The sequence below is a fragment of the Octopus bimaculoides genome, chromosome 4, assembly GCF_046866305.1.
Source record: "Octopus bimaculoides isolate indiv1 chromosome 4, ASM4686630v1, whole genome shotgun sequence".
Classification (NCBI taxonomy): domain Eukaryota; kingdom Metazoa; phylum Mollusca; class Cephalopoda; order Octopoda; family Octopodidae; genus Octopus; species Octopus bimaculoides.
Genome location: NC_142931.1, coordinates 10,358,449 through 10,374,669, shown reverse-complemented (window position 1 = coordinate 10,374,669; position 16,221 = coordinate 10,358,449). Strand labels below are relative to the sequence as shown.

Sequence of the window (16,221 nt, the reverse complement as noted above, 5' to 3'; positions counted from 1 at the left end):
TGCCCTACAATTACCTGTCCATCTTTATCATTATACTTGCATTAAACCAACCTATACATTACTTATAGTCAGCTCTTATTTCTCTCTCTCTCTGTTTCCATCATATATATATGTGTATACATAGAGGCGCAATGGCCCAGTGGTTAGGGCAGTGGACTTGTGGTCATAGGATCGCAGTTTCGATTCCCAGACTGGGTGTTGTGAGTGTTTATAGAGCAAAAACACTTAAAGCTCCACAAGGCTCCAGCAGGGGGTGGTGGCGAACCCTGCTGTACTCTTTCACCACAACTCTCTCTCACTCTTATTTCCTGTTTCTGCTGTACCTGTAATTCAAAAGGGGCCAGCCTTGTCACACTCTGTGTCATGCTGAATCTCCCTGAGAACTACATTAAGGTTATACGTATCTGTGGAGTGCTCAGCCACTTGCACATTAATTTCACAAGCAGGCTGTTCCGTTGATCGGATCAACAGGAACCCTCGTCGTCATAACTGACAGAGTGCCATGACAACGATGTGTATATACACATAAATATGGGACTTCATTACTGAAGGCATTCTTTGCAAAACAGTCATTCGTGATTTTAGGGATGATCAGCTGCTATTTCTAGCCAGTCGAGCTACTTGTTCTCTTGTTGATGTAACCTAACAATTCACAAATGAATTTACACCAAAGAGAAACCACAACAATTTGATATCTGTGGTTAATAATTCTTTGAACTTAGCTTAAGCTTTTTAGATTATGTATCAAATATCTGTCATCCATTTTTCCATGATAGCAGTGTGCTGCATTTTTATGTTTGGCTTATTATGCTGTTGCTAATTATTCAACCATTAAATCACAATTGAAAGTATTTTCATTTAAGCTAATTTAATCAAACAGAATTACCTCCCTTGTTCAAGAGCAGTGATTTATTCCCAGCTTTACTTCAGCAAATATACTCTTTTACTTGTTTCAGTCATTTGACTGCGACCATGCTGGGGCATCGATTTTAGTCGAGAAAATCGACCCCAGGACTTATTCTTTGTAAGCCTGGTACTTATCCTATCGGTCTCTTTTGCTGAACCACCAAGTTACGGGGTACATAAACACACCAGCATCGGTTGTCAAGCGATGTTGTGGGGACAAACACAGACACACAAACACACACACATAAATATATAGATATATATACATATACATATATACGACGGGCTTCTTTCAGTTTCCATCTACCAAATCCGCTCAGAAGGCTTTGGTCGGCCCGAGGCTATAGTAGAAGACACTTGCCCAAGGTGCCACGCAGTGGGACTGAACCCAGAACAATGTGGTTGGTAAGCAAGCTACTTATCACACAGCCACTCGTGTGCCTGTGGTGAATATTTTGAGATCAGAAAGCATGGCATAGAGGTCACAGGTTTCCCTTCCTAGCTCAAACCAGCAAGGCTAGACCGAGGGGACAGTAAAAGGGTTGACGGCATGACAATTTTCCCGTTCTGTGGTGGTAGGCCTCTTATCTGGGATGCCATATGCTATGACACCTCCAGCAGCAACTCAATGTCTTCAGCTACCAGCCCTAGCTTTTACAACTCTGAGGAGGGCAAAACTGTTAAAGAATCGGTCACTCTCTGACAGGGTTGTGGTCAAGCCTGTGGCAGTGGAGATCTCTGGCATTCTCAGCCCCCCCCCCCAGACCACATCCCAATTCACCACTTTCAGAGCAGAGATGGCTGTCTGCAAGTGCAAGCCCCATGTGTCAGACTGGCTGTTCCAACACATCTCCCTTGATATCAACGCTGGATTAGTCATTGTGCAAAATAAGCACGTGCTTAGGGCATCAAGGGAAGGGGTGGAGGGCACCATATAAATGGTAAATGGTTTACAGCACAAAAGAAATCACTTTAAACTTACTAAAATAATATTCAAAGTGGTTTATATACTCTTTTACTCTTTTACTTGTTTTGGTCATTTGACTGCGGCCATGCTGGAGCACCACCTTTAGTTGAGCAAATCGACCCCAGGACTTATTCTTTGTAAGCCTAGTATTTATTCTATCGGTCTCTTTTTGCCAAACAACTAAGTTACAAGGACGTAATCACACCAGCATTGGTTGTCAAGCGATGTTGGGGGGCAAACACAGACACACAAACATACACACACACACACACAAACACACACACACACACACACACATACACACATACACACATATATACGATGGGCTTCTTTCAGTTTCCATCTATCAAATCCACTCAGGAGGCTTTGGTCAGCCCGAGGCTATAGTAGAAGACACTTGCCACACAGTGGGACTGAACCCGGAACCATGTGGTTAGTAAGCAAGCTACTTACCACACAGGTAAAAGAACATGAATGGACAGCTCAATTCATGCTACACATCTGTCCATAGTGTGGCCATTTATTCAACAATGCATAACATTACAATATGATATTAGATTATTACATGACCATACCATTTCATCAAGCAATCTTGAACATAAAACCAACCTAAGAAGGAAAATATTTTGACATGAGGAAGTGGTTTAGAAAAAGACGACCTGTTGAGGCAAGTGAAATCGAAATCGAACTAAATTCGACGACTGGCACCCATGCCAACGTCGTCTCTTTCATTGGACACGAAACTCGGCTTGCAAAGACTTGTGGGGCAAGCAAAAGCGAAATTGTGAAGGCACCTGTGCTCAGCGTCGCCTTTCTGACACTTGTGCCCGTGGCATGTGTAAGGACTTTCGAGCGAGATCGTTGTCAGTGCCCCTGGACTGGCTCTTGTGCGGATGGCACATAAAATACACCATTTTGAGCGTAGCCGTTGCCAGTACCGCCTGACTGGCCTTCATGCCGGTGGCAAGTAAAAGCACCCACTACACTCTCTGAGTGGTTGGCGTTAGGAAGGGCATCCAGCTGTAGAAACTCTGCCAAATCAGATTGGAGCCTGGTGCAGCCATCTGGTTTCACCAGTCCTCAGTCAAATCGTCCAACCCATGCTAGCATGGAAAGCGGACTTTCGACCATGATGATGATTTACCTACGAGGAGGATATAGTTTGATATATTTAGTATTTCTTCGGTATTTTATTCTAAAAGTTTACTGCTTTCCACAAATTATAATTTCTGTTTTTTATATTGCAGGCTCTGCATGTGCAGCCAGCTGTGGCTTTTCACCAGAAACATTCTACTAATGCATGCTGCACCCAGTAATCTGCTCTAGATGCACAATGTTTATTTCCAGTTACTGCTGAGATGCTCGCGATCATCTGCATGGTTATACATATTTATTATTATACATATTTTTGATTTCATTTCCAAACGCAGTAATTATCTTGCAAATGCACTTTGTATTGGAAATTTCCTGCTAATATTGGCACAATCTGAAGAAAGCTTAACATGCAGGTATATTATGACAAAAGGTAATTATTTTCTAATTTGCAATACCTTTTAAGGTGTGTGTATATATATATTTGTGTATACATATGAGCACACACACATCTATTTATATGTATCTAAATATATATATGTATATATGTGTGTATATATATATATATATATATATATATAATTAATTCAATATTAGGATAAAATCTTTTATAAGAATTTATCAAGTAGCCAGCGTGAAAAAAACCTCATAAGGGAAAAATCATTTATTTCCCAAAATATATTTATTTATATAAGGGCATTTCTATACATTAATGCCTCACGCTTAGAGGAACTCTAAGGTCAAAACTACCATAATAAAACATTTTTACCGAACGCGAGGAGATCCATCTCTCCAAGCTAGCGTCTTAAAAACAGACTAAACTATAGATTGACAATTTCGCGAGCAGAACTTACATATTGCTTTAATAACTGCGAAATCGTCGATCTATAGTTTAGTCTGTTTTTAAGAGGCTAGCTTGGAGAGTTGCATTTCCTCGCGTTCTGTAAAAATGTGTTTATTAAGGTAGTTTTGACCATAGAGTCCCTCTAAGTGTGAGGCATTAACGTATAGTAATGCCCTTATATAAATATATATATATATACATATATATATCATTTAATGTACACAGTGTAAAGATACAAGCTACCAATAGTTTCTTGCTTTGGAGATGCGGGTCTAGGTGTCTAGGCATATTTTTATAACATCTTGTGTCTCTAAGCAATCTTCAGGCTCTGACCACATGGTCTATTCAAATTGTGTACATTAAATGATGTACACAGTATGAATAAATGGTATTTATCTCTCACTGGATGGAGTACTATTTTGTTGATCTTACCTAAACAGAACACACACACATAAAAATATATATATGTATGTATATATATATATATATATATATATATATATATATATATATATATATATATATATATATATATACAGACAAACAGACATACACATGCACACACACATATACATACAGAGGATATTAAAGTTTGATGTATACAAGAAAGTCCAGCTTTGAACAAATGGTGTGTATAGAGTTTTTCTGGGAATTGCTTTTTGTGAAACAGGTACAGCAACATGAGTTGTGGTATTTAATAGTAATACACGTTTTGTAGTAGCCCTGGAGTACACAGCCAGTCAGCAATCTATATAGTTTGTCAGCCATAAACCTGCTTCATGCTGGGACTATCATTGTCCGTATTCAGAATCATCCAATTACCTTGATTAAAAAGAATTCTGTGTGAATTTGTGACCAAAATGGTATTAGTTATTAATTAAAACAGGATATTAACAACAACAACAACAAGAATAATAGTAATTATTATTGTTATTATTATTATTATTATTTTGATGAAAACTCACAACTTATTTTGCTGGGTATGATGGAAAGTGTCAGACTAAGGTGACACTTGTTTTACTGGTCATGCTTCAAGAACCCTGCGAAGAATTATTCCAGTTCCAAGCAATTCTGATTTTTGTAGGTGTTCTACCTTTGCATTTGTACCAATCTTTTGGAACCATGATGGTGGTCAGGTGCTGATGCTTCCAAGTGCTCCAATTCCTATTGGTACCACATACTATTGGTACTACTCTCCTCATTGACCACAACCTTCGTATTTCCCACTTCAAATCTTCATAGTTGTTCAGTTTTCCTTCTTCTTAATCTCTTAATAAAAGGAGACAACATATTATTATTATTATTAGTAGTAGTAGTAGTGTTATTATTTTAATATTATTAAGGTGACAGCATTGTTAAATCACCAGGCATAATGCTTAGTGGTATTTTATCTGTTTATGTTCTGATTCCAAATTCTGCCGAGGTTGACTTTGCCTTTCAGAGTTGATGAAGTCCTATGAAAAATTCTTGAGATTTGAGGAGACTTGTTAGCACCAAACCTCAAGGCAACATCCCTACTAATTAGTACATCGTGTTATAGTTTTAGTTTTAGTAATATAGGAAGAAGAATGCTTATAATGAGTTTATTGTATACAGGGCTGTAAATGATCTCTCCTCTCATTAAGAGATTAAGAAATAACTTGGCACCTATTATAACCAATATCAGCTAATACACAGTACCAAGTAATTAGTCTCCATCTTATTTATTGCTCTCATTTTAATTAGCTACATTTTCTTACCCAAAAAATAAATATTCATGTTTATTTGCCTTAAAATTTTGATTTAATCTTTGACTTATATGCCAACAAAAACAGGAAGAAAGAGTGAGAGAAAGTTATGGTGAAAGAGTACAGTAAGGTTCGCCACCACCCCCTGCCGGAGCCTCGTGAAGCTTTAGGTGTTTTTGCTCAATAAACACTTACAATGCCTGGTCTGGGAATCGAAACCGCGATCCTACGACCGTAAGTCCACTGTCCTAAACACTGGGTTATATATATATATGTGGTTATATTTTTTTGATAACATAATAGGTTAGATTGGATAATGTCTATATTACAATATTGCAATAACCAATAATATGTTGTGCATGTCTAGTAATATTACGATCTTAAAATTGAGAAAAGCTGTTCTAGATAGTTCTTCAGTTATAGAACTATTTTAATAGTTAACCAAATTTATTTCCTCATTAACATACATCAAGCTATATGTATGGCTATTAGTACATTCTGACTTGTTGTAATGTAACTATAAACCTTCATGTATAGTTGTATGCTGTCAACTTAATGTGACAGTCCCCTGAAGGGAATAATACTACTGTTGGTTAGACCTAGGAAGCTGCACCGCTTCCTGTTGGCCTTGACACATTTCCTGTGTCCTTATGTTTACAAAGAGATTTCCTGTGTGCTTATATTTACCAGGGGATGTGTCGGCCTTGACACAGGAAATGTCAAAGCCAACAGGAAGCAGTGCAGTTTCCTAGGTCTAACCAACAGTAGTATTATTCCCTTCATGAGACTGCCATATTAAGTTGACAGCATACAACTACTTCATCGTATTACTACTGCATAAATCTCTCTGAGAGATTTAGAAATCTATTATTTCTAAACCTTCATATATTTTGTCCTTATTAAAACTTATCTACAATTGAAGAGTATTATCGACCTAAGTCTACCATTCCATTTCCTTTTATGTTCTATTTGTTACCTCAGTATAGAAGTGATTGGTTCTACTTTTAATAGTCAACTAAATTTATTTTCTAGCTAACATATATCAGGATATGCAATGGATACTAATATATTCTGAACTTTCTAATGTAGAAACAGGTCAGTTCTGCTCAGTAACTTTACTGAGCCAGAATGTATGATATTTGAATGCTTCTATGATGGAATATGGATGTTGTGGTTATATGAAGAAAAGTATACACACATTCACACACGAAAAAAAGTATACACACATTTACAAACATGAAACAGTCAGCAAATATACTAATAAATTAGGTGTGGGGTTATTTTTTTCTCATACAATAAAAATTTTTTCTGGACTGTATTTAATGTGGTTGAAAGACCTATGTCAATGGTTCTCCACCATTTTTTTTCCCTGTGGAACCCTTCAAAATTTCTATTTTGCCCTACTGGCTGGCTCTCCATAGCTATTCACTGTATATAAAAAAAATCTTACTGTATTTTTCTAATTAAATATCATAAGGAATTGTATAAAAAAACATTAAATTATTTTGAACATTGTAGAGGTTTAACCAATTTATTGTACATACATTTTAACAGCAAAATCTTATCTGGACCCTGGTAGAGAACCACTGGTTTATGCAGTCTACAGCTCGTCCCTTTCTATAAGATGAACTGTAGACTTAGTCTTATTGGCCTTATGCATATTGGCTACACCTGTTATTATTTAGCACTCAGTTTTAATATATCCATGAGGTTTTAGTTATTCTGTGTATAATCAATTTACAATCTACATCATTAGCATAAAAATGTAACTGAGCAGACAACGCCGCCACGCAAGACATTAGGCTAACAGTTTAAGGGAAGATAATCCTCTTCAACTCTAAAACTTGTTTTGCCCTAATGAAAGCTATTAAGAATCAAACACCTTATATTTTAATGCCGATATGTTTGGTCGTCGAGACAATGCTATTTCGTAAATTAAGCTGGTTGTAAACTATACAATATTTTTCTATGCATTGAAGGTAATTTTAATGCACAAAGCCTCAGCTGCAAATATTTGAAATGCAAGTTATTTTATTTTATTTTATTTTATTCTCTAACACCTGCTCATGTTTATTTAAGCGTGTTTTTTTTTTATATTTAATCAATACAGCTCTACGTTATTAATATCATCATCATCATCGTCTTATGTATAGATATATATTTGTTTCTGTACTAGCAGACTTCAGATAAACTCACTTTAATACCAATTTCACTTACTGACCTATAACACCTCACTAGTGCCGCTAGTACATGGTCAAACCCGCCTGCTTGACCAATACCTTAATGAATATGACTCTGTTCCCTCTCTTATATTAGAATCTGCCAAAAATTGGAGAAGGACATCTTTTATGTCCTGAAGTGTACCAGATTTTTGAAATCCCAGACCTTTTATAAACAACTAATACCAGCCTTGACAAGATTTGAAACCTAATAACTAAACTAAAATAATTTATACTTACTAACTTGTTAGTTCATACTAAACTATCTTGACTAGCCAGATAGAGAGAGAGAGACAGACAGACAGACAGATAAGCAGGCAGACAAGTGGATATTTTCTTTCAGTGTCAAAATTATTTAATTTATAATTCATAATATTTTACAATGATGTAAGCATAATTCGAGAATGAGTATAAAACCATTTGAATAAAGAGGCAATTAAGGAATTGAATAAAAAGCTGAAACTAGCAAAAGATGATTAAACGAGTTATACAGAAAAACACACGACAAGGTGGTGTTGTTAGTGTAACCACATGAACAGGTTTGGTACTTTGGTTACAATATCTGTTTAATTTGGAGATGAAAGAAAAGTTCTTTCCAAATGCAAAATATATTGTGAAGAGAGCACGAAATTATTCATTTCATTATATTAATTAACAATGCCAACTTGTTACTTGTCTTTCTATATAACTTGGTTCTTCTGTTTTGAATGGAAAATGCTAATAATGAGTGTTGGTATTGACGATAACGAAATGATGATGATGATGACGAAATGGTGACGACGATGATGATGATTGTAAAAATCAGTCCTATTTTCCATGCAATTTAAATAATTCTTCACAAAGGTTCTCTATCATTTTTGGCAAATGACAAATTTTAGGGAATTTATTATTTAGATGACCCTGCTATTCAAACCAAAGCAAAATTTAACATAAAATCCTTTCTTCACTCTAGTCATATTTGAGGAAATTTTAAAATTCTTCATCTGTAAATGGAGTTTTCAATTACATTAATGAATATTTCAGAGTAGGTCACTGTGATATTGTCACAATAATAAACGAAATAAGATTTTCAAGTTGATAAACTGTATTAAAGAATAAACAAGAACATATAAAAGTAACTAAGAAAAGTCAAAAGATGTAAATATTTCGAGCTAGACTTTGAAAGAATTACTTATTTTATTTTCAGGATTTTTGTATCAATATATTTTATTTATTTTTTTAAAAAACAATAATTTACGTTTTCTTTAATTTCTTTAACAGGGGCAGACAACTGTTCAGTTTATTTTTTATCCCAGTTTTACGCCTTGGCCAACCGGACAAGGTAGTTTTTATATGTCCATTACTAGTTAATATTTCTCAACTGTTTTATAAACATTCTTTTTAATACCTCCACATCTTTAACCTTAAATATTAAATATCTATACCATTGTTTAAGCCTATATTGTATACGAAAGTCTCGGTTCGACTATTTTGACATAGGCGCAAATAACACACTGAGTTACTTCCCTTGATTTTTCTATCTTATTCTTTCCATTCTTTTGGAGATATAAATATTTCCATGCATATATTTTGCTAGGAATGCGAAAATGTTTAAATATTGTCTTTTTATTCCCCATAAATCTTTGATGTACTGATAATTTAAATTCTCTAATATAATCACTTAAACCTTTTGATATTTGAAATTAATCAAATTATATCCTGTAAATGAAAAGGGGAAAACAATTTCGAAATACATATATATATATATGTGTATATATATATATATGCCAACTATAACTATGTTATTATTTTTCTATATGATCATCAGTTAAAATAAAGAAATTCTTCATTGCTGAACAACAAAATTATTTCTATATTTTCTCCTCAATTATATAAGATATATAATTTTTTACTATCTATTCTTAATTTTGAAACGATTATAACAACATTTTAATAATTCTCAACTTTTGTCAAATTTATCGAGAAACTTAGTATCTTGTCAACAAACTTTGACTATCTTCAAGAGCTGGTTTGTCAAAAAATTTACTGCCTTTTTCAAGAATTCTGCTATTTATTTTGAGAACATGTCAAGAAACCTACTGCCATGCTCTAAAACTCCTGTTCTATCTAAAATCTTCATTGACGTTTTAATAAACCCATTTTCCAAGAAGCGAAAACAATCTTGTAGCTTCATAAGAATTTATAACTTACCATGTATCTTCATTTCCTGTCAGCAAGTTCCTTACCTTTGATCACAACTTTGTTAACCGTTTTAGTATTTTATTAATAATTCTTGTGTTCAGGATATCTGGTAGTGTGTTCATGACAATTCTATGAATTTGTGTGTTAAACATCCTAGGGAGCTTCTCTCAAGTGACTATATCTTGTCAATCTCTGAAAAGTATTGTTGATTTAATTCTGATAATTTAATCAAGGATAAGATAAACATGAATTTATTTGATTGTATTTTATTCAGTAAAAAAGCAACATCTCATGATGTATAATGGAAGTGTCTGTGTACAGTTTGAGGGCCATCTTGAGCTAATTGATATTTAAATCTTAAAAGGTGGTGAGCTGGCAGAAACGTTAGCACGCCGGGCGAAATGCTTAGTGGTATTTCGTCTGTCTTTACGTTCTGAGTTCAAATTTCGCCAAGGTCGACTTAGCCTCTCATCCTTTCAGGGTCAATAAATTAAGTACCAGTTACGCACTGGGGTTGATGTAATCGTCTTAATCCCTTTGTCTGTCCTTGTTTGTCTCCACTATGCTTAGCCCCTTGTGGGCAATAAAGAAATAAGAATCGTTAGCACGCCGGGCGAAATGCTTAGCAGTATTTTGTCTGTCTTTACGTTCTGAGTTCAAATTCCGCCGAGGTCGACTTTGGCTTTTATCCTTTCAGGGTCAATAAATTAAGTACCAACTGCATACTGGGGTTCAGCTAATCGACTAGCTCCCTTGCCCAAGAATTTTGGCCCTTGTGCCTAGAGTAGAAAAGAATATATTTTCATCCTACCTTATAAATTAGATTACATAGAATATCAAATTTAATTATACTAATTATCAAATTTAATTATACTTAATGATGATGATGTTGGGAGTGTGACATTAAAATAGAAAAATAGGATTTAAATGACGGCCCTTGAAAAATGATAATTTCAGATTTCTTTCTGGAAATGCTTATAGTTTCAAGACTTTAAAGCAAGCAATGTTATGTTTTTCCTGTTTCAGAATTAGAAAACATTGTATGGGTTTATTTTCAAGTAAAAAGTCTTCTTTTCTTGAATTCTATGTGATCTAGAACACATATATTTCTTAGCATTCAGAACACATATATCTCTAGAACATTCTCTCAAATGTAATATTTATTTATTTACATTCTTTCGAATTAATCATGGATTATCTCATAGCTTCAAGATTTTGATGTAAATTATGTTTTTAGCAAGACATTGTACGGTAGGTGTGAGAGGTCAGATCTGGCAGAACATAAAACAGGCTTGAATCAGCCAGCTTAAATGCTTTATAAAGAATTTATATCTAGATCATACTTAGTGCTCAAGAGAATGTTGGGATAAGGGTTTAAATTTTATCTTGCTCAAGGTGACCCCAAACTGTAAGTGGATACTATTGGCATATAGATATCATGGGATATTACATGTTCATTAAATAAAATACAATCACATTTCTTTCATTGTTGATTAAACTATGAATGATATATCAGAAACATTCTTGAAATTGGCAGCATGTAGTCACAGACTTTCATGTTATATCAATCAAAATACTTTGCTTTCCCCCATCTCTCTCTCTCTCTCTCTGTGAGAGAGGCTCCCTAGGCCCTTGAGCTTAAGAAGTCTCAATAAAAACCAAGTCTCCCTTAAATCATAACCTGTTGTCTGAAATGAGGAAGGAGACATTAGGTAATATATGCCTACAGACTGCTAAAAGAAAGGTGGTAGGGACAGGATTCGAATACTTCTGATCATCTGTTTAAACAACAAGTCTCTCTCTCTCCTTCTCCTCTCCATTTCTCTTCTCTTTCCCTTTCTATTCTCCTCTCTCTCACCTCTCCCCACTCTATGTCATTCTCCTCTCTGAGATCGTTGCATTTATAGTTATTGATAGGCTCAGAGATGGATGAAAAGCTTTTGGCCTACAAAGAATTGTCTGACAGTAATTTAAAATACCAAATAGACTCAACAGACTAATAAACTGCATTTATATAACATTTCTCTGTCGTTATTTAAACTGGGTGATAAATCCAGCGATATTTGATAATTATAAAAATAAATTTTCAATTTCTTCTGAAATCAAATTAGTAGTCTTTGAGCTCACTTTTTATGTAATATACTGCCATGTATAACTTGGTCTGAAACATCAGTACATCTTTGCCACATGTTTTATGATTACATGGAGGCACACACACACACACAGATGGACATTCCTGAACAGACACACAGATATATACATGTACACATATATTTTCCCTCTCATTTTAAATTGTCTAATCTATTTTCTTTATAAATGGAAAGAAAGGAACTTGTTGCTGTTTACAATTTATTTTGATCTGATTGCAAGCTCTGAATAAAAAAAAAAAAGGGAAACATGTATCTTCCATCTCGCAATTGTCAAATTTAATAAGAAAAAGAAATGTATTTTTATTAGAGATAAATCTATACGATAACAATTGGTAAACAAAAGAGTTTCTTTTGTAAACAAAAATTATATTTATATTTTATTTTGTTTATACGACAAATAAACTGAGATCATTCACGTTTCATACTTGTCAATCTTTTAATCTCTTAACCCTTTAATTATGGCAGTTGTCAGTTAGTGATTTGCCAAAAGCATGCTGAGAGGAATGGAAGTCATTAAGAAATGATGCAGATTGTCATAACATTTGTTTTTAATGTATAAAAATTCAATTTTTAAATATTATAAATTTTCATATTACACTATTAATTCATATTACTAATTTTCATATTTTTTTAATTTTCCAACCAAGGTGATAATGCCCAAATATTAATTAATGTACCTAAAAAAAAAAAATAAGCAGTCAAAGGTTTGCATACATATACATGCATGTGTGTGTGTGTATGCATGTGTGTGTATGTATGTATGTGTGTGTGTGTGTGTATATATATATATATATAGGAATACAAAAAATGGGACAAGAATGTAAAACATCCAGACAGATGATACAAAAAAGGGACAAGAAAAAACAAGGATGGGTCATTCGGAGCTTTCTTTCCTCAGTCAAGTTCCAGATTATCTTTGCAATTTTGGCTGGTTATACTCAAGATTGCTCCAATATGGCCAGCCCTAAGGAAAAACTAAGCTAAAAACACTAGATTCCTTGGAAGAAAGCAGCGAATGTATACAAAAACAAGGACGGAAAAAAAAAGGAGAAATGGTACACAAATACAAATGCAAATAACAGGACATAACAATAAGTGTCTTTCGACTAAGGAAGAATTAGACCAATGTTACTGGAAGAAAATTATATTTGTTAAACATTATTGGTTGGTATATTTCATTAAACATTTGAATACATTTTAAAGAATTTACTTTTTATTTGTGTAAAGAAAATTATAATGCTGATGCCTGGTTACAAAACGTTTCATATATATATATTTTCTTTCTGAAGAATGAAATCTTTATAATTAACCCTTTAGCATTCAAATTAGTCTATCAAATGTAATGCTTATGTATTCATGCTGTTTTGAACTAATCCTGCATCAATCACACACACACACACACACACTCACTCATAAGTAATCAATCAAAATTCAGGAAAAGTAATAATTAAAGTGTATTTATTCATATGGAATAAATACTTTTCCATCTCTCACTTCTGATTTTTAAATTATTTTTACGCTCCAGTTGCGTTTCTTGGATTTTCAGATGCGAAGTAACATTAACTTGCATTATAAACTTAAATTTAATTGCTATGCTACCTGATAGCCAGACACCAGCTGGAGTGCTTACTGTGAGTTACATTTGATTCTCTGAATCCATTTTTTTTCATTTGTGTGTGTGTGTGTGTGTGTAAATGAATCTAACAAAAAATAAATTTTTGAATTTGTAGCAAAAATTCTTCATAAAAAAATGAATTCATTGTACAAAAATTAATTTATTTTACATTTTTACTAAAATGTGCATTTGAACTAAGATATTTATGGTACAAATTTTGTATTTTGTAATTTTTATTAAAAAAGAATTATTCCCTCTCTCCTCCACATACTCCCCTCAGCAATATTAGAATACAAATTCTTAAAATTTAGAATTTGAAATTTAGAAGATGTTTTCCGAACTGTTTGCATTGTTTTCAATTTATTGACATAAAAAAACAAATACCTTTTTGATGAAATTAAAACCATTCAACTTATATTTATTCACTTTTTTTAACAAAATATATATTCATGATGTTAATATTAGGCGAGCTGGCAGAGTAGTTAGCACGCCAGGCAAATCGCTTATTTGTATTACGTCCATCTTTATATTCTGGGTTCAAATTCTACCAAAGTCGACTTTGCCTTTCATCCTTTTGGGGTCGATAAAATAAGTACCAGTTGAGCACTTCCCTTCTCTTCCCTTAAAATTGCTGGCCTTGTGCCAAAATTTGAAACCATTATTAGGTGTTAACCCTTTGCCTCTCCAAATTATTTTCACAAGTTTATCCTAAACGCCCAGGCTTGTTTCCCTTTTTTAGTTAACCCTTGTTTTCTACATTCTGAATAATAAAAGTTTTCCTTTCATAAGTTACTCTGATAGTTGAAAAAATACTGGGAATGTGTATCATATCTGATACCAGGGAAATATATCTTGAGTATCACATGCGATACACAGGACAGGCAATGGTTAAATACTAATCTTCAGAAATGCTTAGTGGTATTTTGTCTGCCGTTACGTTCTGAGTTCAAATTCCACCGAGGTCAACTTTGCCTTTCATCTTTTTGGGATTGATTAAATAAGTACCAGTTATGCACTGGGGTTGATGTAATCAACTTAATCTCTTTGTCTGTCCTTTGTCCCCTCTATGTTTAGCCCCTTGTGGGCAATAAAGAAATAAATATTAAGTTAATGAAGACTAGGTCACATGATACATTTGCCTTAGATTCTTAACCAGTAATATAAATAATTTAGGATAAAAGCCTATTCTAAGCTTTCTATTGACTCTATTAGGTCAAAATGAGTAGGAAAGTAAATTTTTAAAAAGGCCCACAAAAACAAACCACACCCAAGCAATATAAAATTGTATATGAATATAAATAAATCGTTATCATTAAAGAACTGAATTGCATCTCAACAAACCTAACGAAATTGTTTGCAGACATTATTCAGTATTGAAATTATAATTATTCTGCTCATTGAACCGTTTAACATTCAGATTAATCTGTCAAATGTAATGCTTATTTATTCACATTGTGTAGAATTAATCATGAATTATCTCAGAGCTTTGAGATTTCGATGGTGTGGTTGTTTGATTTTTAGAATGACATTGTAAGGTAGGTGCAAGAGGCGGGATCTGGCTGGTTCGAACATAAAGCAGGTAAAGTATTCAGGCTGGTTTAAATGCTAAAGGGTTAAAAAACATTGAGGCTGTGTATCATGTGTGATGTGTGAACTCCAGGGAAATATGTTCTGTGCATCACATGTGATACACAGGCAAAGGGTCGATATTGATGACAGTGGCAGAAATGTTAAGGGTGCCTGTGGCAGTGGTGGTGTTGATGCTGGTATTAATGATGTTAGAGTTTAAGGCAGTGAGTTGGCAGAACCGTTAGCACGCTGGATGGGATGCTTAATGGCGTTTCGCCCATTCCTAAATTCTGAGTTCAGATTCTGTCAAGGTTGACTTTGCTTTTCATTCTTTTGGGGTCAATAAAATAAGTACCAGTTGATCCACTTGCCCCTCCACCACCTCAAATTGCTGGCCTTGTGCCAAAATTTGAAACTATTATTGATGTGAGAGTTTCATGAAATCTAAGTAGAATCTAATGTTATGTTCGAAGAACGTTTTTCTTTGAAAATGGTACAGCCATGGTTATGTGGTTAAAATGTTTGTTTCCAAATCAAATGTTTTTAGGTAGAGTCATGGCTGGATCATGAACTTGCTTAATAAGGACTGACTTAGCATGGAAAAACTGATGTAAAAAAAGAGTTCTGCCTAAAATGTTATTCTTTCTGTTTTATGTTCAAACTGACCAGATCCAGACTCTCACACCAATCCTACAATATCATTCTAAAAATATATAATCACACGATTATCTCATGAGATAATGCATGATTAATTCAAGATATTGTAAATAGATAAGCATTACATTTGACAGAGCAGTCTGAATGTTAAAGGGTTGACCTCACTTCTTTTCATGGCATGAGTAATTAACTGTTTTACTAATTTTATTAATTGTCTTTTACCAACATAAATCCTCGTTAGTTTCTGCAGATTCTTGTATTTTCCTTAACCTGATCTACTCTGGTATATAAGTG

The 16,221-nt window shown here is 34.0% G+C and overlaps 1 protein-coding gene across 5 annotated transcripts in view; it reads left to right on the top strand.

Annotated features, from left to right (window-relative positions):
• Positions 1-12,506, top strand: part of LOC106875048 (dual specificity protein phosphatase 3) — an 85,573-nt gene extending 73,067 nt beyond the window's left edge. For 2 of the 5 annotated variants that reach the window (XM_089350229.1, XM_089350226.1), the window contains 3 exons: positions 3,121-3,398; positions 7,516-7,557; positions 9,016-12,506. The gene's annotated coding sequence lies outside the window, so the exon portion shown is untranslated. The remainder of the gene's footprint in view (positions 1-3,120; positions 3,399-7,515; positions 7,558-9,015) is intronic. The other 3 variants (XM_014923009.3, XM_089350228.1, XM_014923010.3) reach the window with 2 other exon arrangements.
• Positions 12,507-16,221: the final 3,715 nt, after the last annotated feature.